Source organism: Macaca thibetana, chromosome 15, assembly GCF_024542745.1.
Source record: "Macaca thibetana thibetana isolate TM-01 chromosome 15, ASM2454274v1, whole genome shotgun sequence".
NCBI lineage: Eukaryota > Metazoa > Chordata > Mammalia > Primates > Cercopithecidae > Macaca > Macaca thibetana.
In genome coordinates this window covers 68,721,998-68,746,597 of record NC_065592.1, presented here as the reverse complement: position 1 = coordinate 68,746,597, position 24,600 = coordinate 68,721,998, and positions in this window count along the sequence as shown.

Here is a 24,600-nt window from a genome sequence, read left to right as displayed (position 1 = left end):
CAGCTGCCTCCAACCAAGGGATGTCAGAAACCATCTCTTTTTCCTCCTATAAGGCTTTCCTCCTCCACTTGGCTTTGAATTTCTGCCAAATCCAGATGAGCTTCTGACTCCTTTGCTATAGCAAACTCTGAATAAATAGGCTTTGCTTATTCTCACTGGGCTGATCATTTATTCAAACTTCATTCTCGAAGTATAGTTCTCACAGATAAGAATTAATAGTGGACAGTTGTGTTTATTTTTTTCCACACTTCAAAAATATTATACCACTTCCTCCATGTTTTCAGATGAGAAAGTTAACTGTCATTTGAATTAGCTTACTCGTGTAGGTAATGTGTTGTTCCTCTTTTGCCACTTTCAAACTTTTAAACTCTTCTTTAATCTTCGCATGTTAATTTTGATGCATCTACTGTGGATTTATGTGAGTTTATCCTATTTGTGGTTTTCTCAGCTTCTTTAATCTGTAGGTTTATGTATTTAACCACATTTTGGAAATTTTCAGCTAGTATTTCAGCCACTTTCTATTTCCTCTCCTTCTGAGACTTTGATGGTACGAATGTTAATTTAAAGAAATTATCCTATAGTCCTAGAGGCTCTAATATTTTTTAAGTCTATATCTTCTCTGATGTTCCAGTTGGACAAATTCTATTGATATGTTCTCAAGTTCACTGATTTTATTCTGTATCATTTTTATACCACTACTGAGCTTACCTAGTGAGGGTTCTTTCAGTATAGTGTTTTTCATCTTTACAGTTTCCATTTTATAACTCCAGTGTCTTTGCTGAGATTTCCAATTTTTAAAATTTGTTTCAAGAGAATCTGTAACTTCTCATTAAAATATTTTTTAAGATGACAGTTTTAAATCCCTTGTTAGATAATTCCACCATTTAATTTTTCTCAATGTGCATATCAGTTATTGGTCTTTTCTCATTCCAGTTGTGATTTTTCTTTTGGAATGACAGATGATTTTCTATTTTGTCCTGGACATTTTATCTCTTATGTTAAGAGACTCTGGGTCTTATTTAAATCTTTTCTTTTTTCAGTCAATTAACCTGTGTAAGTTTAATACATGGGTCTTGGCCTATTTTTGTGGGCTCTGCTTTCAATTATTTTTTAAAGCTTTTTTGTGTGTGTTATTTTAAAAGCTCTCGGTGTCAACAAATACTGTTCTCTAATGGTCCTGTGGCCGGAGGAGGTGGAAGGAGCTTCCGCAAGCCAGGCTTCCTTATGCCTCTAGATGGAGAAAGGTGGTCTCTGACCCATGAAGATGAAATCTGTTTTCTGAACTGAGCAGTTGTGGCAGTATTTTCTGGCCAAACCAGAGCCACTTTCCTGCTTCGTGTCTCCCAGTGAGTAAAGAGGTACTTCAGTCCTGAGAGGTGTAGAGAACATTTGGGGTCAGATTGCATACTGTGGTAAGATTCCTCTTCCTTGTGTCCCCTGGCCACCGGATGTATCTAAAGTAAGGAGGGCTGTGTCAGACCCATGGAAAGAAAAGACTTTCCAGTCTAGATATTTGTTCTGGTGTGATTTTCCTTGTCAGTTCCCCGCACTGCCTGATGTTTCAACATGAACGAATAGATCCCCAGGCCCAGAGTGGAAACAAAACCGTCTCTTTAGCTACTTAATGTTAGTGGGACTCCCATTAACCACCTTTGCCAATGCTTCTGCACACACTGGATGCTGTTGCTGTCACTGTTCTTTAATCCTGAGAGGAATAAACCTACCTGGCCACCTTCTGTTCAATTGGTGGTCAGGATACGCATTTCTTTTAGAAGCCTGCCTCTAGACTCTCTGTTATTATTGAGTGGGAGCTCATAAAACTTCCTGCTATTACATAGTTTCTCCAGTCCTGGGATCCATTACCAATTGTCTTCTTCTGTCCACCTTTAAGAGCTCTCCTTGGTTGCCTTTTCATTATTTTCATGGCTTGTAGTTGTATTTAGCAGGAAGGAGAAAGGAGGGAGAAATCTATGCCATTTTGCCCATTACCCTCTGTTTTTTGTTTGTTTGTTTTTTTTTGGAATATATTTTCACTGTGTATAGAATTTTAGGTTAACTAATTTTTTTTTCTTCAGATCTTTGTAGATGTTGGTCTTTGTTTCCTTTGTTTCTAATCATAAACCTGTTGTTAAATCTTATCCTCTTTTGTTTGTCATAATGCAATCTTTGCTGCTTTTAACATTTTTATTTATTTTTTAAGGAAGTAATTTATTGTGAGATTTTGGTATAGTTTTTTTGTGTTTCTTTTGTTTGTATGTTGTTGATATTCTTAGATTTATGGCTTCAAAGTTTTATCATATTGGAAATTTTCCACCTATATATTTTTCAAATATTTTTTGTATTACCCTTGTCTTCTTCAGCTACTTCATTTACACTTAATTTAGGCTGCTTGAAGTTGTCCTATTGCTCATTCTTCAGTACTACTGGTTTATTATTTTGTTAATTTTTCTCTTTTTTTACTTTTGGATAGTTTCTTTGGGTATGTCTTTGACTTCAGTAAACATTTCATCTGAATTATTTACTCTGCAGTTAATCCCATCCCATGAAATTTTCATTTTAGGCATTTAGGCATTTCAGGCATTTCTGTTTGTTTCTTTCTTTTTCTGTTCTTTTTTTTAAAATTCTAGATTAGATTTCTTAACCAGTCTCAGATTATATTCTTATATCTGCTAACAAATCCAATTCTGCCCTAAATATGATATTATCAGTAGAGTTATTTGACATTTCCAGCAAAAATATGCCATCTAATAAAATATCTAAAAGTTAATACAAAAATCTGTACAGATTGCAACTGACAATAGCTTTGAAGGAAAAACAAACAATTGCCACTCTGGGAAATCAATCCTAGAGTTTGCTGCCTATACCTTTGTCTTCTAATGAAACAGCTTCTATTTAAACAAAAAAAATTCTCTATCAACATATTAATATTCAAATGATGCATTCATATAGAGAGCTTTCAGTGGCACGTATTTGCACTGTTGTCGTACTCCATTTAAATGTATGCTCTAAGCAGCCTTAGGGAAACACCATTTTCCAACATTCTAATTTGCAAGGTTTTCTGAGAGTATGTTTATACGTTAAACTGAACATCCCATTACACAGTTTAAAAGTGTTATTAAAAGATGCATGTCCTCAATAAATGAAGTATAATATCCATGGAGGGGGTGGTAAAGAAGAAATAACATTAAAATTATGACTTGATAGTCACAATTCTTGCTGTTTCTATATGTTCCATTATATTTTTGGTGCTAGTGTTACCAGAATGTGAAATTATTCTGACTTTTAATTGCTGGGTGGAAAAATAAAAGGATTGGGGAAGAAGTAGAAGAAACATTTACCTTGGACTGATGCCATTATTTAAAAGAGAAGTATTCATTTAATATCTTGAGAATGGGCTCTGCTTTTCAAGTTTATATCAGGGTATATTTGTAAATATAATTCTTCATAATGTGAAACTTGGGCATAATCTTTCTTGACTTTTGGAGCACCTGGAGGAATTTGAGAAGGCATGTCCTTTGAGCTTTTGGAATTATTTAAAATAGCTCTTTGCAATCAGTCTTCAATAAAAAGAATCATTATATTATCACGGGGTGTGATAAAAAATGAAAAGTTGTTATTTTTAATGCTATTTACTATAGGATGAATTGTCTACATCTAAAAATAAACTGTTGTTTCTTATACACAAATTTCCCCTATGTCACATTACCATACCTTGTTGATACTGCTGAAAGAAGCAATACTGAGGATTTTAATGGTGTTCATAAATGTAGCTTGTGTTTTACTCCTTTAAACATTTTCTTTTGATTATAGCTATGTAATCAAAACATGAAAATAGTAATGAAATAGCTTATTATGTTTTAATGTAGTAAGGTTGTACTATAAGGTTCATTTCTTAAAGGGATTTCTAAAAGGTGAGAGCACTGATATAAGAAATAAATTAAAAGTCATTTCTGGTTTCATAATTCACCAGAATCATTCATTTCCTCCTGAATTCACTTAATATTTTAGGGAACCAAGTGAATTACAAAGTCCCTGGAGATTTCACAGGTTTTCCTGTTACTGTTATAAAATATATGATTTTTCAAACTTAGGGAAAATATGGGATAATTTTAAAACTAGAGAAGCAAAATAATGTTTATGTAGTGTTTCCAAAATGTTTTCTATCTGCTTTTATATCTCAAACATATATTTTAAATTAATTGGGATTCATGTGAAAACAAATATTTTATGCATCTGTACCGTTAGATGACTGTGCATATTTTTTCCTTAGATTTCCCGAGGTAACTTATCATGATGTCATGGACCAGAAGGAATCTTGTCTATTCTCCTATAATCTTAGCTGCTGCAATTTTTTATGAAATACTCTAATACTCCATTGAATGCATTGCCATATGTCTCAGTCTCTGGGGTGGGTGAAACATATGTACAGACATATATACAAATAGTTTCTGTCTAAAGCTTTGGAGATTTTTCTTTCTTGCATTCCAGTTCATCATTTATTTTCCAGGGCAGGATAAAGGAGTTTCCTTTAGATTTCAAGTGATTTTCTGAATTTTAGAATCTTCAATTAAATGAAACCTAATTAATATGCTTTTACAATGTGTTTTATTGTTTTGTTTACTACTTATTCACTTACACTTTGGAGGGTAATAGAAATGGTATAGTACAACCATTGATAATAATCAATTGGTTACTAATAAAATTTGCTTTGACATGTAGGCATGGGTTTGGCCTCAATTTCGGTGGACTTATATGAAAAAATTAAAATGTCTTTTTATTTTAGCCCTATATTATTAATGTATGCCACTTTTCATAAAGGGAGATGGTACAAAGCCAATGCACAATCATTTTTATGTTATATAAAACATATAAATTTGCTAGTTTTCTGGTTTTGACCTTTAAAATACCCAACTGCAGACAAAGAAAAACACATTTTCAAATGAAGAATATATTTTACGTTAATTGTATGTAAATTATAAGGAACTAAAAATTATTTATTTTGTTCATAATTAGTATTCACTCCTAACATTAATGGTTAATGACTTGCACTTATAAGGTAAATTAAGATATAAGCCTTACTATTTATTCATTTTAACAACTCAAGCCTAAAATTTCCTGTCACAATCATTATTTTATTTTTAGAAGCATATCTCTTCAAAAACTATCAAAATAATAGGGACAGGAAGCAGGGAAATTCTGGGCAGAAGAGGGTGGGTCCCCAGCAAGGATCCCACCCTCAACTCTGAACCACAGTCCAAAGGGAGGGACATGCATTCCTGTTTTCCCTCTGCAACATGGCCTTTTCCAAAACCACCCATGGCCCACCCGGCCCCCCATCCTGTGCCCACAAAAACTTAGGCTCCACAGGCAGAGAAAGCAGAGCAGAGGAGAAGCAGCTGGACGTCAGAGACTAGGAGACCTTAGAGAGATGCAGCTTGACCTCAGAGGAAGGGCTTGAAGGTGTTGCTTTGGAGAGGAATCCTACAAGGGATAGCCAGACTCCAGGGGAAGATCAGCTTCCCACTCCATCCACTTTACAGCTCTTCTTCCCACCGAGAGCCACTTTTCTTCAGCAATAAAATCTTCCACATTCACCACCCTTCAATTTGTTCGAGCGACCTGACTTTTTCTGGATGCCAAACAAGAGCTTGGGTGCCACAGGTGCGGATGCTAAAGGCTGTCACACTGACCCTCTGCCCTCACTGGCAGACAGCAACCGCCTCAGGTGGAAAGGCAGAGGGCCCACTGAGCTGTTTAACACTTACGCAGTCTGCGTAAGGCCAAGCTTATAAAAGCACTGTAACGCAAGCCCTCTGGAGCTTCAGGGGTCTCAGATACTCCACCCTAGCTGCTGCCATGGGCAAGAGGGAGTTTTGCTCAGGCTGGCACCCAAAAGCACTCACACCGTTCCTGCACCCTCTCATCTGCATGCTCCCACCCAGAGGGGTTGAGTGTTAGGGGTTCTGGTGAGTGGACTTTGCCTCAGCCACTGCCAAAGTGGCCGGCTAGTCCAAGCGCCCACACTCCAGTTCTCCCTGGCAAAGGGGTCAGGGAAAATTCCCTGCTACAAAAACTCATCAGAAAGAGATAGAGTGACAAAACGTAATTTGGATAATGTAGTGAATATTTTAAAAATATTTCTTATCCAATAATATGATGTTTTATTCTAGAGCATGCTAATTACTATTTTTTAGTATTGTCAGGCAACCTGTGAAAATACTGTACACTTCTGCAAAATTTTTCTTACTGCACTAATTGTTTACTAATTTTGTTTCAGGGCAGGAAATAATTTGTGTTCATTAAATGTCAAATTGATTATTGAATGTTATTCCAAAAAGTTAAATGTGTTCCATCTTGCACATCTATATTTGGAGAATCCTATTTCTTCCCATTGATATTACTAGGTGCTGCCACTGTTATTATTGCAGATATCCTGTCACTACAGTTGGACAAAATTCTATGAGAATATATAATAAATATAATGACGAATGAATCGGTCTTGTGGGACCTTATTCCAAATCCACAGAAAGACTAATGATGTAATTCAGAATGCCATCAACGCAGCTGCTAAATATTATACATAAGAATTGTACTCAACATTGTACATAAGAATAAACACATAAGAATCAGTTTGGCGAAAGTACCACTTCTTTGAGTTTGTAATGCTTAAATTTGGAAAAATATGGAGTCGTTTTAAAACTAACTAGAAGAGCAAAACTATGTTTATATGATATATAACAGTAAATTTTATCTGTCTGTTTTCATGTGTCAAGCATATATTTTTAAATTAATGGGGATGCATGTGAAAGCAAATAGTTTATTCATCTGTACCCTTACATAATCTTGGATCTCAGTTATTTAGTTTTCCTGAGGAAACCTATCGTGATGTAATGAGCCAGAACTAATTTCATAAGCAAGATAAAATCTCTTCTTTAACCTGCACTGTGTATAACCACCAAAATTAACTTCAAGAGCTCATGAACTTCACAATTGTAATTTCTTCTTAAAAAGATATATACAGTATTCTAAGCAGATGGTGCAATATATTGACCCAAATAAAATAAGTATTTTAATGTGGACAATCAGTGACTAATAAATATATTCTTGGGGGTACTTTGCTTAACTTCACCTTTGACATATATGTAACAAAACGTGATTTCCTAATAGCTTCTAAAATTTTATGCATATTTTGATCACTACAGGTTCTTAAGGTAGATAGGTTGTGCAATTTGTAAGTATATGTTTTATATAATAGATTTTTTATTCTTTATTATGCCACATTATGTGATGGTTAACTTTATGTTTCAACTTGACTGAATTAAGTAATACCCAGATAGCTGGTGAAGCGTTATTTTCAAATATATCTGTGATGGTGTTTCCGGAAGAGACTAACATTTGAATCAGTGTACTGGGTAAGCAATATCTGCTCTCACCCAATGTGAGTGGGCACCATCCAATCAGTTAAGGGTCTAGATAAGACAAAAAGGCAGAGGAAAGTTGATTCATACTCTTTTTTCTGAAGCTGAGACACCCTTCTTCTCCTGCCCTTGGATATCAGAATTCCAACATCTATGACCTCTGGACTCTGGAGTTTGCACCAACCACTACCCAGTTTCTCTGGCTTTGATCTACGACTGAGAGTTATGCCATCATCTTCCTTCTTCCTTGGTTCTGAGGCCTTTGCACCTTGTCTGAGCCATGCTATCAGCTTCTGTGGCTCTCCAGCTTGCAGATGACCTCTCATGGGACTTCTCAACCTTCTTAATTGCATGAAGTAATTCACCTAGTAAATCTCCTCTCATATATCCATCTATAGCTATATCATATCTATCTGTCTGTCTATCTATCTATCTATCTATCTATCTATCTATCTATCTATCTATCACTTCTCTCTGTCTCGCTCTCTCTCTCCTATTGTTCTGTCTCTCTGAAGGACCCTGACTAATGGGATCTGGATATTGATGTTCAAACTATTTTTAAACAGTTTGTTCAAGCACTTTGGCAAACTACTTACTTACAAATAACTGTAAAGACAATTTAATAAAATTACTAAACTGTTAACGTTAGTGAGGTGAGATCCAGAGAAGTTATGGGACTTCCTCTGTTACATAGCTACCTGGGCGGGGGTGGGGAGAGTCCAGTATCAGATCACAGGTTTCCTGATGAATAGGCAAATTTTCTTACACTTATTTCTCACAAGTAGCATTCCCCATAAGGTAAAATTTACTTTTTATAAAATCTCCCATTATTTGCATTTTTAAAGTAATATTTTACTTATATTTAGTGAGATGTATTTTTAAAAAAAACAAAAAAACAAAAACAAAAACAAAAACAAAAAACAAACAAAAAAAAACCTTTGCCTTAATGGAGAAACTGTGCCTGCTAATACAAATAAAAAGGTTTGGAAAGGCTATTTATGTTTTCCCCAAGCAAGTTTAATAGATTTAGTCTCAGTAATTTTTTTTTTTCTGTAACATAAAACCAATCTCATCTATTCTCGCAAGCCAAATTCTTAACCTCTTTGTAAGCATAAAACCACTGGATGGGTATCTGCTTATTTTCCTTTCTATTCTTTCTTTCAAGCATCTTGGATAATGAGTTTTCCATTAGATTATAAAATATTGAAGATTTTCATTGTGCTTTGTCTGAACTTTTTCAACTTTTCTTTTGGGATTTCTCAGACACTGTTTTTCTTCTTTTTTTTTCCTCTCTTCTAACCTGTCACTTCATAGAGCTCTATTAACAAGTAGGTAAACAGCAATCTAAATACTCTCCCAAATAGATCTGAATTTCATATGTCAACTTCAATTTCACTCACACATATTTTCCCAAAAGCTGTCATGAAGCCAGTTTTACTGCATTACTTAACAGGAATAGGAGTAGGAGTAAAAACAACTTGAGAGATATATTTTATTGGACATTATATGTTGATAAACTATAGGCTGGGAATACTTTATTTCTGAGAAAATAGTAATTATTTTTGTTTTTACTTTTCAAGCAGGGGGTAAAGAACCTAATGTTTATTGAATCTCTAATGCATGTAGAGTTTATGTTATGATTCATACTATGATTTCATTAAGTCCCCCCAAAAACATGGTGAGGTCATTTACATGTAAGAAAACTGAAGCTCAGGTTTTTAAGAAACTTATTGAAGAATACAATCTGGCAAATGACTTACTAGAATGGACAGGAGAGAAACTGTCAAAGGTAAATTGCATTGTGTGATGATCACAAGCTTAATAACCTGTGGAGTGTTTAATTCATCAAAGTTCAGCTTTAGATTGAGATTTATCATCAAGTCTGACAAAGACTTAACTAGAAATGAGAATCAATAGGTTGATAAAATGTAGATCTCATTTGTCAAGAAACTATTACTTTCCACGTTTAAATGGAGAATCAGTTAGCTTAAATTTCTGTCATTATTACCATCATATAGGGATAGATACATTTAAATCAACTAGTAAAAACAACAAAGCATTGGATCTTAGGAGAAAGGCAGATTTACCTACTGACAAGGAGATAGGCTTTGAGGACCAAGGTGAGGCAGAAAGGGTAAATAGTAATCACTAGAACCTAGCATGAATTTTCTTATATAGATGTCATGTTGTACTGACCACATATTGGTTACAAAGAATAAAAGGTGAAAAAAATTCAACAAATGTGAATGATCACTCATTACAAATTGGTAAATAAATAGAAAAAAATGAGTTTATTAAGAACATTTACATAATCTGATTCAGTTGAATAAATATAACTAGGGAGTACTGACTAATAGATTAGACTTAATTTTTCAGGGTAACTCTAATGGGAATTTCCATGACTGTATCTTTGTCCTGCCTTTGTCAGGCTTTCAAAATAAATACATGGACAAATAAATACATATCTCATTAAATCCATAGAAGATATACAATTCGGAAGGAAAACAAGTATATTGGATAATATAATCAGAAACCAAAATATATCATAGAGTCTATAAATAATCTATTCAATCAGTGAGAAAGCATACTAATTAGACTTAAAGTTTATTTCTGAACTTTTGCCTTAAGTATATTTATAGAAAAACAATTGAAGACTTGTAAATCTGCAGGCCACTCATATTTTTCTATTTCTGAAGTATATGCCAATCCACACTAAGATCAGAGGGATAAAAATAAATTTTTCTGATATACAAACAATAGAATTTGATAATTTTTCCTTGATTTTGAGTTGCAACTCTTTTAATAAAACTAAAGTTTCCTAATTTGTCCTTGACACTCAACTTGAGAAAATGTACATTGTTATGTGAAGCATTACATCTCTTCTGTAAAATGAGGGAACTAAAGATAAGAGCAGTTAACTATCATATAGAAATTTTGCTTGTGATTGATGTGACAGAATTTTGATTTTAGTTTAAGTTGATTTGGAACCAATATCTGGATTCTACTTGGACTATGTAAGAAACTCAGACTAAACAAAAAATAAGTATTGCAGAGAAAATAAGAGAAAAGTTTAGCTTAATGTGTTGAGAATATTATCTTGTCTTTTGATTGGGAGAAGTATACATCTCTTCATATGTTAAAAAATATTTCTGAGAAGCATTAGCCCTTTACAGCAAAAAACACAAAATAAAAATAAGAAGTCCTTAAGTCTCACTCAAAGAGGCCAATTTTTATTAAAGTCTACAACTCTTTTCCAGAATTACTCCCAGAACTCTGTATCAATATTATCTTTACTCTTCTCCTTTTCCTCTATCTAAACCAAGCATCATCAATTTTATAGGTAAAGACAGAACACTTTTTCTTTGAATGGCATTACTTTTAAAATTTCATCTAATTACAGATTATACGACTTGCCACATGCTGTATTCCACCATTTTAAAATCTACTTTCAATGTGTATAACTATGTTATAATGTCTCATTAAAATAAAAATTTCATATTATTAACTAATATAAATATATATAATTTAGCACTATGAATATTTAAATTATTAGCTAGCATGAAAATCTGTCTTATTTTCTTCTATTGAAAAATATATGCAACATTACAAAAGACAAATAAAAGAACTGCATGTGAATCTCTTTGAAAGTTAAGGAATAGTTTTGTGAGTACATGTTTAGGTGTGTATATATTTATGTTTGTTCATCTATATGTACATGTACAAGCAAATAAAATGTCTGTGAGCAGATAAGTATGCATTTACATAATACAAGTTCTTATCAAGAATTTGCAAAGATATGATATGAGGCTGCAAGACGCAAGGAGAAAAGTATAGATTTTGGAATTAGGTGAGTTATATTTAAGAAGCAATTTCATAATTTACCACTAATCAAATTCTGGTAAGTTTCCAATACATCACTGACTGATATCTTCTTCAGAGTATTATTGTGACTATTAAATGAAACGTTACACATGAATTGTATTGCATATAAAGTAAAATGCTTTGATTTAAACGTTACTGATCCTGAATATTTGTAACATCCAGTAATGTTTTCCTGCCATTATACTCTTTTGCCTGTTCGTTGATTTTGCAATTTTTTTCACTCTCACATAACTATTTATTTTACACACAGCAAAGTTATTCTTTAGCAGTAGGCAGAGAGAGAGAGGTGGTATCCAGGACAGATTGTTGTGTCCAGCATTTTAAATAAGAAGAATTTTAAATAGAAAAAATTAACAGGAAATAAAGAAATAATAAACATTTTATTACATACTTGCTGCCAAAATAGCAGAGTATTTCTAAATTTGTATGAATACTTATCCCATGAGTCATTGATAAAATCTGAAGAAATAGCAATTTTTAACGTTTTGACTGGATGACATGATAGACGACAGATAGATAGATAGACAGATAGATAGATATATATAATAAGTAGACAGAATGTTCTGTCAGTATTTTTATTCTCATTATGATTTCTTCTTTAAGCATCTTTAAAAAGTGAGCTATTTGCAAGAACAATTCTTATTTTTCAGAGGGGAAAATAAAAGCATCTAGAATTTTATGTTGCATTCTCAGAACTTTACTAGTAGTTGATAATAGAGCTAGAACAAATTTTCACAATTATACAAAATATTATTTCTGTTCAAAATAAACATGATCAGTATTTTTTTTTTCTTTTGAGACGGAATCTCGCTCTGCCGCCCAAGCTGGAGAGCAGTGGCGCGATCTCTGCTCACTGCAACCTCCGCCTGTCAGGTTCAAGCAATTTTCCTGCCTCAGCCTCCCAAGTAGCTGAGACTACAGGGACGTGCCACACGTGATCAGTATTTTTAAAAGAATTCAGTCAGATTCAATCCAAAGCTTCCCTAAAGGAAGTCTAAAGAAAAAATATTGTATGGTAAGATATGATGTCAACAAGTACAGAGAAAAAGACATAGTTTCTCTTTCTTATTCTTTGCTCACCGTGGAACATACCAAAGAACCTCTTATAAAATAGGTGGTAACATTCACTCACAAGGCAAACCAGACTCCAACTTACAGTCTCAACTAAAGACTGCACATCTGGATAAAAACCAAACGCTGAGCAGAGTAAGTTCATTGGAAAATGCTTCCTTTCTATAGTGCTAAAAAGACTACTTGATATATGTTCTCTGAAAATACTTCTTCAAACACACTGGCTAAGCTTAACTAAATAATGTCTAGGCCATGCTACTCCCATAATTATTGATAGCAGGATAAAGAAAAAAGAGTCATTAAAGTATGTTTTCATTAGGAAAATAAAATTATGCTTTCCTGATTACCTCATCTTGCTGCCCATTCATATGTCCTGTTCCTTTTTAATGTCTGCTCATTAAAAATGCAGAGTGTTCACTTCCCAGAGCTTCCATTTATCTCTAGCTAACATAGATAACTCATATTCCTAAATAACAAGACTCAGAGCCCTTGTATTCCATGTTCAAGTAATAGGAGCATAAAAATTCAATTGTGTTAATATTTTTAGAAGAGATTTAAACCACACTATGATTAGTTAACAAAGACAGTTACTGTATAATGAAAGGAAAATTGCTCTTATTGAATTAGTTGATTTTTTTTTCTAATTATAACACTGCAGGTGTTTATATCTACAGATTGCATTGGTAGGATAATTAGGTCCAGCAAGTATGTGAATTGTGTTAGGTTAAATTAGCTTATCACCGGATAGGAACTTAATGAAGTGGAAATATCTTTCCAGGCAGTGCCTGAATCATCAGAGGTTGTAATGACTACTTAATATGATGTTAAGAAATAACAAGTTTAAATTAGGAGATAGAATTGCTTTAGGACAAATGTCATTCTTTAAAAGACTCTTATTTTTCTTTTGGGAAACGTAAATAAAATGATTAATGGTGCAAAATTACTAATTCCCCTCCATCATCTAATCACTTAATCTGATAATTTTTTCTCAACATCATTTGATTGTACTGAAACACACGTCGTGCCTGTATGCATTAAAGTTAAATATTCAAACCGTTCTCTTCTCCATCTAGTTACTTCAGTTACAGAGGAAATCTAATCAATCGCCCTAGAGGCCAAAACAAGATAGAAAAATACTTTGTTCAGTGGTGCTGTGCCTAATATTTCCACAAATACATGAAAATAAGACTCTAGTCTACAATTCCAGCTTCTCTAACAATCAGTTCAATCTGTCTATATGAAATAAAAATCAAATTGTTTTTCCCTTTTTTCCTGTAGAAGTGGTGCACATACCAACCATGTTTTTATTTTCCTCTATCAGGACAAGCAGATGTAAATTTAATGTTTATTTGAAGTTCCCTCATAATTATTTTTGCAACAAATATAGATCACACACCAAAATCAGGGCACAATAGGAATAGCTAAAGTCAACACAAAACTGAATATATAGACAACACATTCAAAGTCTAAATTTTCCAGTAGAGAAAGTATTTTGCTTCTTACCAACCAAAAATTTGCCTGATTTAGATTTTTTATTTTTTATTCTTATTTGATTGGCTTTAAGATCTGTTAACTTCATGCATTTTACCATGTGGCTTCTTATATTCTTTCTTCCGAGTAGGTGGGTTATAACTTTTTTTCATGTGTTTTATTAAAAGATCCAAATCTTGAACTAATGAGGGAAAAATGAAATATCAATATCATTGTATTTTTTATTTCCTATGTATGCTTTACAAACCTTTTGTCTTAACTGTAATGACTATACTAACTTGAATGTGCTTGTGTAAAGATCAACAATATAGGAAATCTACCAACTAAATGATGCTAAACAAAGCAGCAGTCTACACACTGTTGGACATCTTGTTAACTTTAGAGGAGTGTTAAGTCTCTTGTAAAATCAGAAGGGAAAGAGAAGAAAGTTGCTCATTACAACGCATAATTCTCACACTTGAAAAGCCTACATGAAGTGAATTTTCTCATATTTTTAAGATGCTTAGAGGGATAGTTAAGAGAGGAATTTGTTGTAAATAGTAAGATCAATTAAAGATAGCCTGATGCAAAGTTAAAAGTCAGAACATGAGATATTTCTTTTTTTGCTAATGTTTCATGAGGATTTATCTTGGTTTCTCGCCAACACTATAAACCCGAAAAAACAAATTATAGGCTTGAAGTTACCATTAAAAAGACCTAATAATACTTTAAAATGTTCATGAGATCATTTATCTATATGTTATCTATTTTATGTATGCTTTCATGATGATTGTCTCTTTTAATCTGCTCAGCAAGTCTTGGAGGTAAAAAGGATTATGTTCTAATTTTAGAAATAGAGAAAAGTACAACACAGCAATTGAATGGTATTTCTAAGCTCAAGAGATCATTGGGGATTGAACATCAATAAAAACTCATTTGTTTTCGTTTCTAAATCAATGGGCATCTTTGCACAGACTACACACATGCTAACAAGACCAAATTTTTAAAAATCTATTCTCATATATTTTAAAAATATCTCTTCTTCCCTATGCAAATGCTGAAAAACAAACAAAACAAATCCCAAACTGGAATTCAGAGTCTAAGAAAAAATGGAATGCCGAATATTCCTATTGCTATTGGTCATATTGATCAATTTCTTTTTAAGTTTCTCTTTTTTTTTTTTTTTTGCTTCATTTTTATTAAGAAGAAATAGAAGAACAGCAGGTTTAGATTGCTTTAAGTATAGGAAAAATGATCATTCACCTGTGCAAACAGACCTTTTGAACATAGAACCAACTACAGTAATTTTTTCCTGGTTTATCACACTTGGCTCACCTTCTTATTGGTAAGAATTAATCAGCATTCATCTATCCCGTAAGTACACACACTAAATAAACAAATATGTCTTAAGTAATTCCCTTTATTTTCCTTGTTCCAAGGCATATTTGAGCTAGTTTTATCAACAGACATTTCCTGATCTTAGTTTCAGGAGTAGGGTAAAGCAATAGAGATAGAAGCCCTGTGCAAAGTTCTGAAAGAATCATGGTAATAATAATACTAATAATGACAAGAGTTGGGTACTGAATATATACATCAGAAATAATGCTAGATCATTTTAACAATTTATTCGTAATTCTCACAGTGGGGCTGCAATTAATTTATAGTTAAGTAAATTCTCCTGTTCTTCAAGTTATTCTGAGAAAAATAAAGCCTTTGGAAACATTGCATTGAAATGAACATTTTCTCATGTAATGGAATAGCCAAAGATAGACCGCTGTTTGTGTTCTCTGTAGACTGATCTCAGTGGGAAGGCCGACTACAGCAAAGAGAATGTTATCACTTTTTTACAGTTCTTAAAACATTAATTCTGCATGTTGTTGCTACTGTAGTACTAGTTTCACAATGTTGCCTAATCTATACATACAAGTAATCGCTTATTAGTAAACTCATTAATCGTAAACTTTTTAAATTATAAAATTTTATAAATATATGTTATATGTGGTAATCAGAACCAAAGTACACTCAAACTCAAAATAATCATTTTTTTTCTTATTCAGTATTTTAATATGTTTCAGAGTTACCTATGCTTTGAGAGTTGGGAAATGATTTGAAATAGCAGTGAAATATTTTTATTTCACTTCCTTTTATGTTTAAGATGTAACACAGTATAAAATCAGAGTTTTATAATTTCTGAAAAGGTTCATATATTAAAATGAGTCTCTTACAAGCACACACACGACATAAAGAAAATTTAGTAGAACTGTAAACATTGTCAGAATCATATATTAAAAAGTAGAAAAGCCTTTGGATGTCTAAATTTTACATATTTTCTTAGTAAAAATAACGGGCATTCTTAAAGACCAATGGAGATTACTAAAGAAGCAGCAGAAGAGAATTGAACCCTTGAGATTGAAGCTTTGAATATATGTTTTGCTTTCCTAATACCAACTAAGATTTTTATGCAAGTAGTCCAGTAGTACAGAAATACTGGAAAAAATGTGTTCAGAGTTGGAAGGACAATTAATGAATTCTCCCTGTCTTCCAATCTTATACCACTAAAGAGGACATTTCTGCAACTCTCTACCTTGTGAATTAACCCTTGCTAAAGAAGACTGTCTAACCTGACTAGTTGGAGTTTGATCTCTTATAACATTTGATCAACTTTTACTAATTAGATTCAAAAAAATGATACACTTTCACTTTTTATCACCTCCTTCACTCAATATTCTCTCTATTTTGCTCTCCCCTCCTAGGCTGGGCACAGTCTTCCTTCTGTTGATTACAACATTCTAGAGGCACAGCCTGGCAGGACTGGTCCACTATTTTCTAAAGACACTTGATAATTTGAAGACAAAATATGTGGTGTGATTTCAGGCAAAATAAAATGTTTAATCTGCCTTATCCCACTGATTTTTAAGCAAAGTGTCCTTCATGTAAGTTTACATAGTTTTTAAATGGATTAATAAAGTTAATGATTGTTTTCCATTTGAAATATATGTGCTTCATTAACAAAATTTTTGAGAAATCCAGGGGTAATTTCTTGGACTAACTAATATTTATAATGAGAAAGATTCTATGAAAGAAAGAAAATGAATATGTCAAATTTGCCTTTGTCTTACAAGAGAATATTTAAAGGTATCTTTGTGACAAGTATTATCATTAGATTTTATTTAAAGATAATATTGCAGATGTCAATGAGTACAATGAGTATTTTTCAACACAAAATTAACATTAATTGTGGTAAAATAGAATAATTTTACTGCTTTGTTCAGTTGAAAAAGTGCACTTAAATTATTGTTTTATACATTTTTCCTCCTTTGGATTCACAAGTTTCTTGATAATTCTGTTGAAATTAAATAACACAAATTTATTTATAAAATAGTATTTATCTTAGCACACACTACACCTCCACTCACTGTAATTGCCTTTAAGTAGGATACACTTAGAAAATGTTAAATATGTCTTAAGATAAATATGCGAATATCTCAATTCTTCTAAATTCTTGGAATGAAATTTTATTTCTGTTCTAACAGTTCTGAATGCCTCAAAGAGCATAATAAGGGACAAATAGGTTTTCCATTTTAGTCATCATTACAGATCTATAGAAATTATTTATATTATTTCTTAACCCAGATACTCATGATGGCATGTCATTGATGGAAATATTATTACAGTCACAAGTTTCTTAAATTCCTAAACAATTTTTATACTTAAAAAAGTTAAAAATAAAAGTTAAATTGAAAAATTAAAATTAGAAAAGTCTACACACTAGACTTTATCAAACTAACATAACGTACAGATGAGAAAGTTTAAAAAATAGACCATAGATAGTTATGTGATATCCAAAATGTTTTCTAAGTTTTTGTGGTGTTACAAGAAAAAACAAACATGTGAGAAGGAGTTTGGAAATAAATATATTATGTCTACTAAAGTTAATTTAATTGAGCAAGAACACGTGCAGCGTCAAAAGTATGATGTAACTGTTCTATGTTCTTTTCCTTCAAGGAATAATGAGCTTAGTTTTCCCTGAAACTGATACCTGAGCTGACAATTTTGTTTTTATTTTGAGTTTTCTTCTAAATTGCATGCAATACTATTCAGAAATACTCGCAAAAAGAGAAAATACATAGCAAGATTAAATTCGTAAATAAAAAATCCATCGAAATAAAGTCAGGCATAAGAACATTTTAATGTTTGTCTTTAAATTGAAAAATAATGTGAGATTTGTACTACAGTGATGAAAGGTCACATCAATGTTGATAGTCAACTGAAAAAAAAAAGTGATTGTAAGATATTGATGGTCCCTGATGGCTCAGATTTCAAAAATGTTTGCAGGGGGGGCGGAGCAAGATGGACAAAATCTTAGGCAACTTTACTGATGCAAGATGCTTCCCAACATTATACAAACAAAGCTGTTGGTATTTTCCAGCAGCTCAAAGGTTTAGGTTGATGCATAGCACAAAATCTCTCTAGTTCCACATCATCATCACCAAAGTAACCAAGAACCCAGGAACACCATTTAATAGTGAAGTAAATGCAGAATGATCAATGTCTACAACAGTGTCTAAATTTAGAGGACAAAGAAAAATACATATTAATGCCGAAGACTTGACTCCTAGCTTAGGCAGAGGCACTGCAATTTTAAGACATCTCCAAAAGATTTTTTACCAAAAACTGGATAATAATATATGTACTATTTAAAAATCCATGACTTCCTGTTAACAAATATCATGGGGAATGTATATGTTAAAGAATCTATGTATGGATTTGCCTCTTCAGTTCACTTCATATAAATGAAATCATACAATAAAAAAAAAATAAAAAACAACAACAACAACAAAAAAAATGTTTGCAGTGCTTGCTTGCCTTCTGAGTATAAGAGAGATGCACTCCTATCATAGAAAAGGTGGGCTTTCAAATTAGCTTGAACTAATGATGATTTTAATAAATACACTATATAAATATGGGGAGGATCTTCATCCAGAAAGAATATTCATGGGCCACTGAAGTGAAAGGCAGGTATGTCAGAACAAAAACTAGGGGAGAAAAAGAACATCAGATGCTATTTCTGCAGAATTTATAGCTTTGCTGCGCATGTTTTGCTTACTTTGGAAGAGCAGATCTCATAAATGGGGTAGGTATGTGCTATATAATGCTTTGATCTGCTACCTTCACTGGTTTATATTAAATACTTATCAGTTTTTTTAGCTAACGAGAAGAACATCTCTCATGATCTTTTCAGCTTCAGTGCATAGACAAGAACGAACTGCTGACTGCTTTTATTAAAAAGAGGGTAACATTCAGAAACATGAAAACTCATTAAAAAAAGCAAACGACTCCCAGTAGTTGTTGTGGAAAACTAAAGTAATAGAAGAAAAGCTCTTCACAATCGATTGCTCTTTGTGTATAATTGTTAATACAAGTGAAATTGCATTCTCAGAAAAAAAAAGTAACATACATTTAACAATTGATGTACCTATGTGTACCACCATTTTTCTTTAATTTGTATTTACACCAAAATTACAGACAAATTATTTCGTATCTTTCCTTTGTTCGTCTTTCCCTCCCATATGCAACTATGTCCCAGAGATACTTTAAGCCACTTCTTTTGTTGTATGTCTCCGTGTCTCTATATAACATATTAATAAATTTACTACTTTATATTTAAAATTCAGGCCCTATCTACATACTTACAACTGTTACATATGAAAATATAACTCTGTTCTTCAAATAAACCTCAACACATATACACATGACTGTCATCCTGTTTAAATACTTATGAATGAAACCATAACTTGCAGAGCAGAGCCATGTGGTATACCACTTGGCATATCTAAAGGAATGTGTGTGTGCATTTATGTGGTAGAAATAATAATTATGTCTTCTGAGATAAAATGCTAAACATAAACTTAAAACCAAAAAAAATTAAAGAATTTCAAATATCTGCTGAGAAAATTATGTATGTAGTTATCTTAAGGGAGTTTTTAGAAGTATGATAGATAAAATTAATGAAGTATAAAAAACATTACATAGTGTCTGGCTTTTAAAAAATTGTTTACTACAGTAAGAATTCTACCATTCTAATTACTCATATCTGCTGCACCAATGCAGATATAAAACTTAGACACTTTTGATACTATATATTTTTAGTAAAGCTTTGTATATTTATTGATGAAGTTTCCTATGAAATAACACAATTTTGAATACTATTAATTTTTATATATGTACCTCTTTATAACCTATGTAATATTTTGAATAATATTTCAACTGATTTTTGGTAAAGCAAAAGACAAAAAGTTCTGACTATTGATAACCAAAACTTAAATCTATAAATCTATTTGTAGTAGAATTGGTCTACTTGTCAAGATAATTATCAGATCTTAGCTTCTCATACAGAAGTTTAACATTTTCTTTTTATAGTTTTTTCAAAGCTGCAACCTTTCTCATACATCTACATAAGCTCCCTTGTTTCTTTCTTTAATGTGATGTGGGATATTTTTCATTTATAAAAATGCATTTATTTGCTGTTACTTTTTTCAACCTTTTGCCTCAGCAGCATTTAATCAATATTTAATGTTTCATGCAAGCATGATATTATTAATGACACAATAAAAGTTACTTGCATAATTATTTTTGAGTCTTTAACAAGCCAAGAATGACAAGTACGACTTATAATTTAATGAAGTTAGTCAAATGAATTGGTTGTGCTCTTATTAATCTACAGTGGATTTGGAGGTTTTATTAAGATAATTGTGTTGGTTTTATAATGAGTATAAAAGTTAATTGTTCTCCCTAGTTGTCAATCATTGTAAGTGTGGAAAGTTTTTTTAAAAAGTATCTTATTTGGACTATAGACACTCTCCATATTACCTATTAGACACATTGTTCATTTACATGCACAGATAATTTTAGAATCTATTATTTAATGGAATGCATATTTTAGAATAAGAGATGATATAATAATGAGCTTTTTATGTCCCGGCTGCCATTCAATTTGAGGGGAAATATAAGCTTTTTTCTTTAGAGGAAAAGGAGGTGATTAATACAGTCTCTCAGCATAAAGAATGTAAACTTGGATTATATTTCTACATGGCCAGAACCTATAGCCGATTAATGATGAAGTTGGACAGTTAGAAATCTGAGGAAGGAAGGAGTGGAGCTTACTAAGATATGTGAGTCTGTAGAAAGGAACTCATTGTCACACAATAGAATATTTTTTTTCTGCCCTTTTAAAGTTTTATATTCGACATTGAAATAACTTAGCTCTCAATGAGCTTTGATGTCGATTTCTAATCCAGGTTGCAAATTTTAACATATTCATTTGGATGAAATGGCAAGTCACTTGAACCTATAATTACAAAATTTAACCCATTTTAATAAAATAGTGAAATTAATTCAATAATACCTAATCTATAAAAGTTTGGTAAGTTGGTAGCCAATGGGTTATAATGTAAGCATAGTTTTTATTGATAGTGATTTAGATGTGAATATTTAAATAATATTTTGTTATTTGACAGTGTCTATTAATGATACCCAACTACATTAGTATCTTAAAAAAAAGTAATATTGAATAATTCTTGTGATTTAAAGCAAAATATACTTATATATAATTAGTATTAATAAGAATTACAAGGAGGTTATGTTTTATTTATGTATATAACTTATTTTAATTAAATACAATTTTTTATTCTATTCGATAATCAGAGAGTAACAACTTAAAGAGTGGGAGGCCCATAATTTGGATCCTGTGTCTTCTAAAAAGATGCTTTGCAAGCATCTTTATTCTTTCTTGCCCATATACATCTACTCTTTGTAAGTAAGCAAAATCTGTACTGTATCATTAACCTCTTGTGATGGAATTTTGTTTTATTTTCACACTCTAATTTATTGGTTTTCTATTTCACTTTGTGTTATTGATTGGTTTTAAACTATGTTCCCTTTTGCTATCTTTCACAAAATAAATTTATAGATTTTTCCTTCATATCTGTGACTATATTTGAGGAATAGTAGGTGACAGATTTTGTAAATATTCTACATTCATTTGAAGATGATGCTCCTGATTCTTTTTGCAGAGATTTTTGTAGACGTATTTTTATTAAATAGCTTGATAAAAAAGCAAAATACCTTTTTGATTAAAATATTTAATATAGTGACTATTTTTCAGTCAACAGGTTCTCTCATGTTCTAGTGTAAACATATTAAAATCTTTCATGATGCCCACAGATTTGCTAGTTTCTTATTGTGATTTTGCCAGTTCTTGATTGCCGTATTCAAAGATTATCACTGACAACATAAAAGAGCTAGTTTGTCATTTATTTTGCTTGGTAGCTGTTTTTCTATGGTTAAATTTATGATTATTTATACTTGTAGCATTTGATTCTATTCTGTCTAATATTAAAATTGCTACATTAGTCTTATGTTGATATTTATCTTTTTTATTTTTAATGTATTTATTCTCAAGCTTTCTACATTGTTTTACATATTTTTTAAAAAAATTCAGCTTTTATTTTAGATTCCGGGAGTACATGACAAGTTTGTTCCATAAATATATTGTGTGATGCTGGGGTTTAGGGTATGCATGATCCCATCACCTAGGTAGTGATAATAGTACCCAATAGATGATTTTTCAGCCCTTTTTCCCCTCCTCTCTCCCACTTCGGTAGTCTCCAGTGTCTATTGTTCCCATCTTTAACTGCTTGTGTACCTAATATTTAGCTCCCACTCACCACTGAGAATATGTGATTTTTGGTTTTGTGTTCCTGCATTAATTCACTTAGGATAATAGTCTCCAGCTGCATCCACGTTGCTGCAAAGGGCATGATTTCATTCTTTTCTATGACTGTGTGGTATTCTATGGTGTATATGTACAACACTTTCTTTACCAATCAACTGATGATGGGCACAAAGGTTGATTCCATGTTTTTGCTACTGTGAATAGTGCTGCAATGAACATACCATTTCATGTGCCTTTTTGGTAGAATGATTTATTTTCCTTTGGGTAAATACCCAGTAATGGGATAACAGATCAAATGGGAATACTGTTTTAACTTCTTTGAGAAATTTCCAAGCTACTTTCCACAATGGCTGAACTAATTTACACTGCCACCTAGCATTGTATAAGTACTCCTTTTTCTCTACAGACTTGCCACTATCTGCTAGTTTTTGACTTTTTAGTAATACCCATTCTGACTGGCATGAAGTGATATCTCATTGTGGTTTTAATTTGCATTTCTCTGATGATTAGTGACGTTGAACATTTATCCATGTGTTTGTTGTCCATGTGTAGGTCTTATTTTGAGAACTGTCTATTCATGTCCTTGCCAACTTGTTAATTGCATTATTGGTTTTTGCTTGTTGAACTGTTTAATTTCCTTATAGATTCTGGATGTTAAACCTTTGATGGATACATAGGTTGCAAATATTTTTTCCCATTCCGTAGGTATCTGTTTACTTGATAGGTTTTTTTGCTATGCAGAAGCTCTCTGGTTTAATTAGATTCTGTTTGTCGATTTTTATTTTTTGTTGCAATTGCTTTTGAGAACTTAGTCATAAATTTTTTGCTGAGGCTAATGTCTGGAGTGGTATTTCCTAGATTTTCTTACAGGAGGAAATGTATTGTGTTTATTTAATAACAGTCTTGTATGCACCTTGTTTAAAAATAGTATAAGTTAGGATGTGTACATGCATTTCATCAAATAGCTGAAATAATTTTAATAAACATTTTATTGAAAGAAATTACATATAGAAAATACATATGTTGTAATATGGCTATTGAAGAATTTTTATTAAAAAATACATGTGCAATCTGCTCCAATATTAGGACATGGGGTATTACTAGCTGCAGAAATAGTTCATATACCCACTATCCTAACTTGTAATGGTAAAAACTTTTCTTGCCATACTTTACACTTTATATTAATGTAATTATATAGTATATAGTCTTTTGTGTTTACTTTCCATTGTTCAATATTATGTTTTTAAGATGTATTCATGTTATAGGCTGAATGTTTGTGTGCCCCCGAAGTTCATATGTTAAAGCCCTATACTACAATATAACTGTATTTGGAAGCAGATCCTTTAGGAGGTACTTAAGGATAAATGTGGTCATAAAAATGGGGCCCTAATTTGATAGTATTAGTGTCCCTATATGGAAAGACACCAGAGCTCAAGAGCTCACTTAACTGGTTCTCCCTCTCTCTCTCTTTCTCTCTCTTTCTCTCTCTCTCTCTCTCGCTCTCTCTGTTTCGGATATGAGAAGGCCACCATCTGCAAGTCAGACAGGGGTGCTTTTTCAGAAACAGAACCCTGCTGAATCTTGCTCTTGGACTTTCTAGCCCCCAGAAATGTGAGAAATAAATTTCTGTTGTTTGTGCAACACAGCCTGTAATATTTTGTTATGGCAGATTGAACAGAGTAAGACAATTGATGTTTGTGTTTAAATTTATAGATTATTATTGCTGTATGTTATTTCATTGCATGAATGTGCCATAATTTATTCACCCATTTTCTTGTTAATGAATACTTCAGTTGTTTACAGGTTTTAGTAATTATAAATAATGCTTCCATGACCATTCTTGTACATATGTATTGATGAACACATGTGCTCATTTATGTTTTGCATATATCCAAGAATGGAAGCTGGTAATAAGGTGTGCATAAATTCAGCTTTAGTAGATACTACAAAGCAGAGAATCTATTTTTCCGTATCCTTACCAAACTTGATATTGTCTCTTTTTCTTTTTATCCTCATTGATTGAAA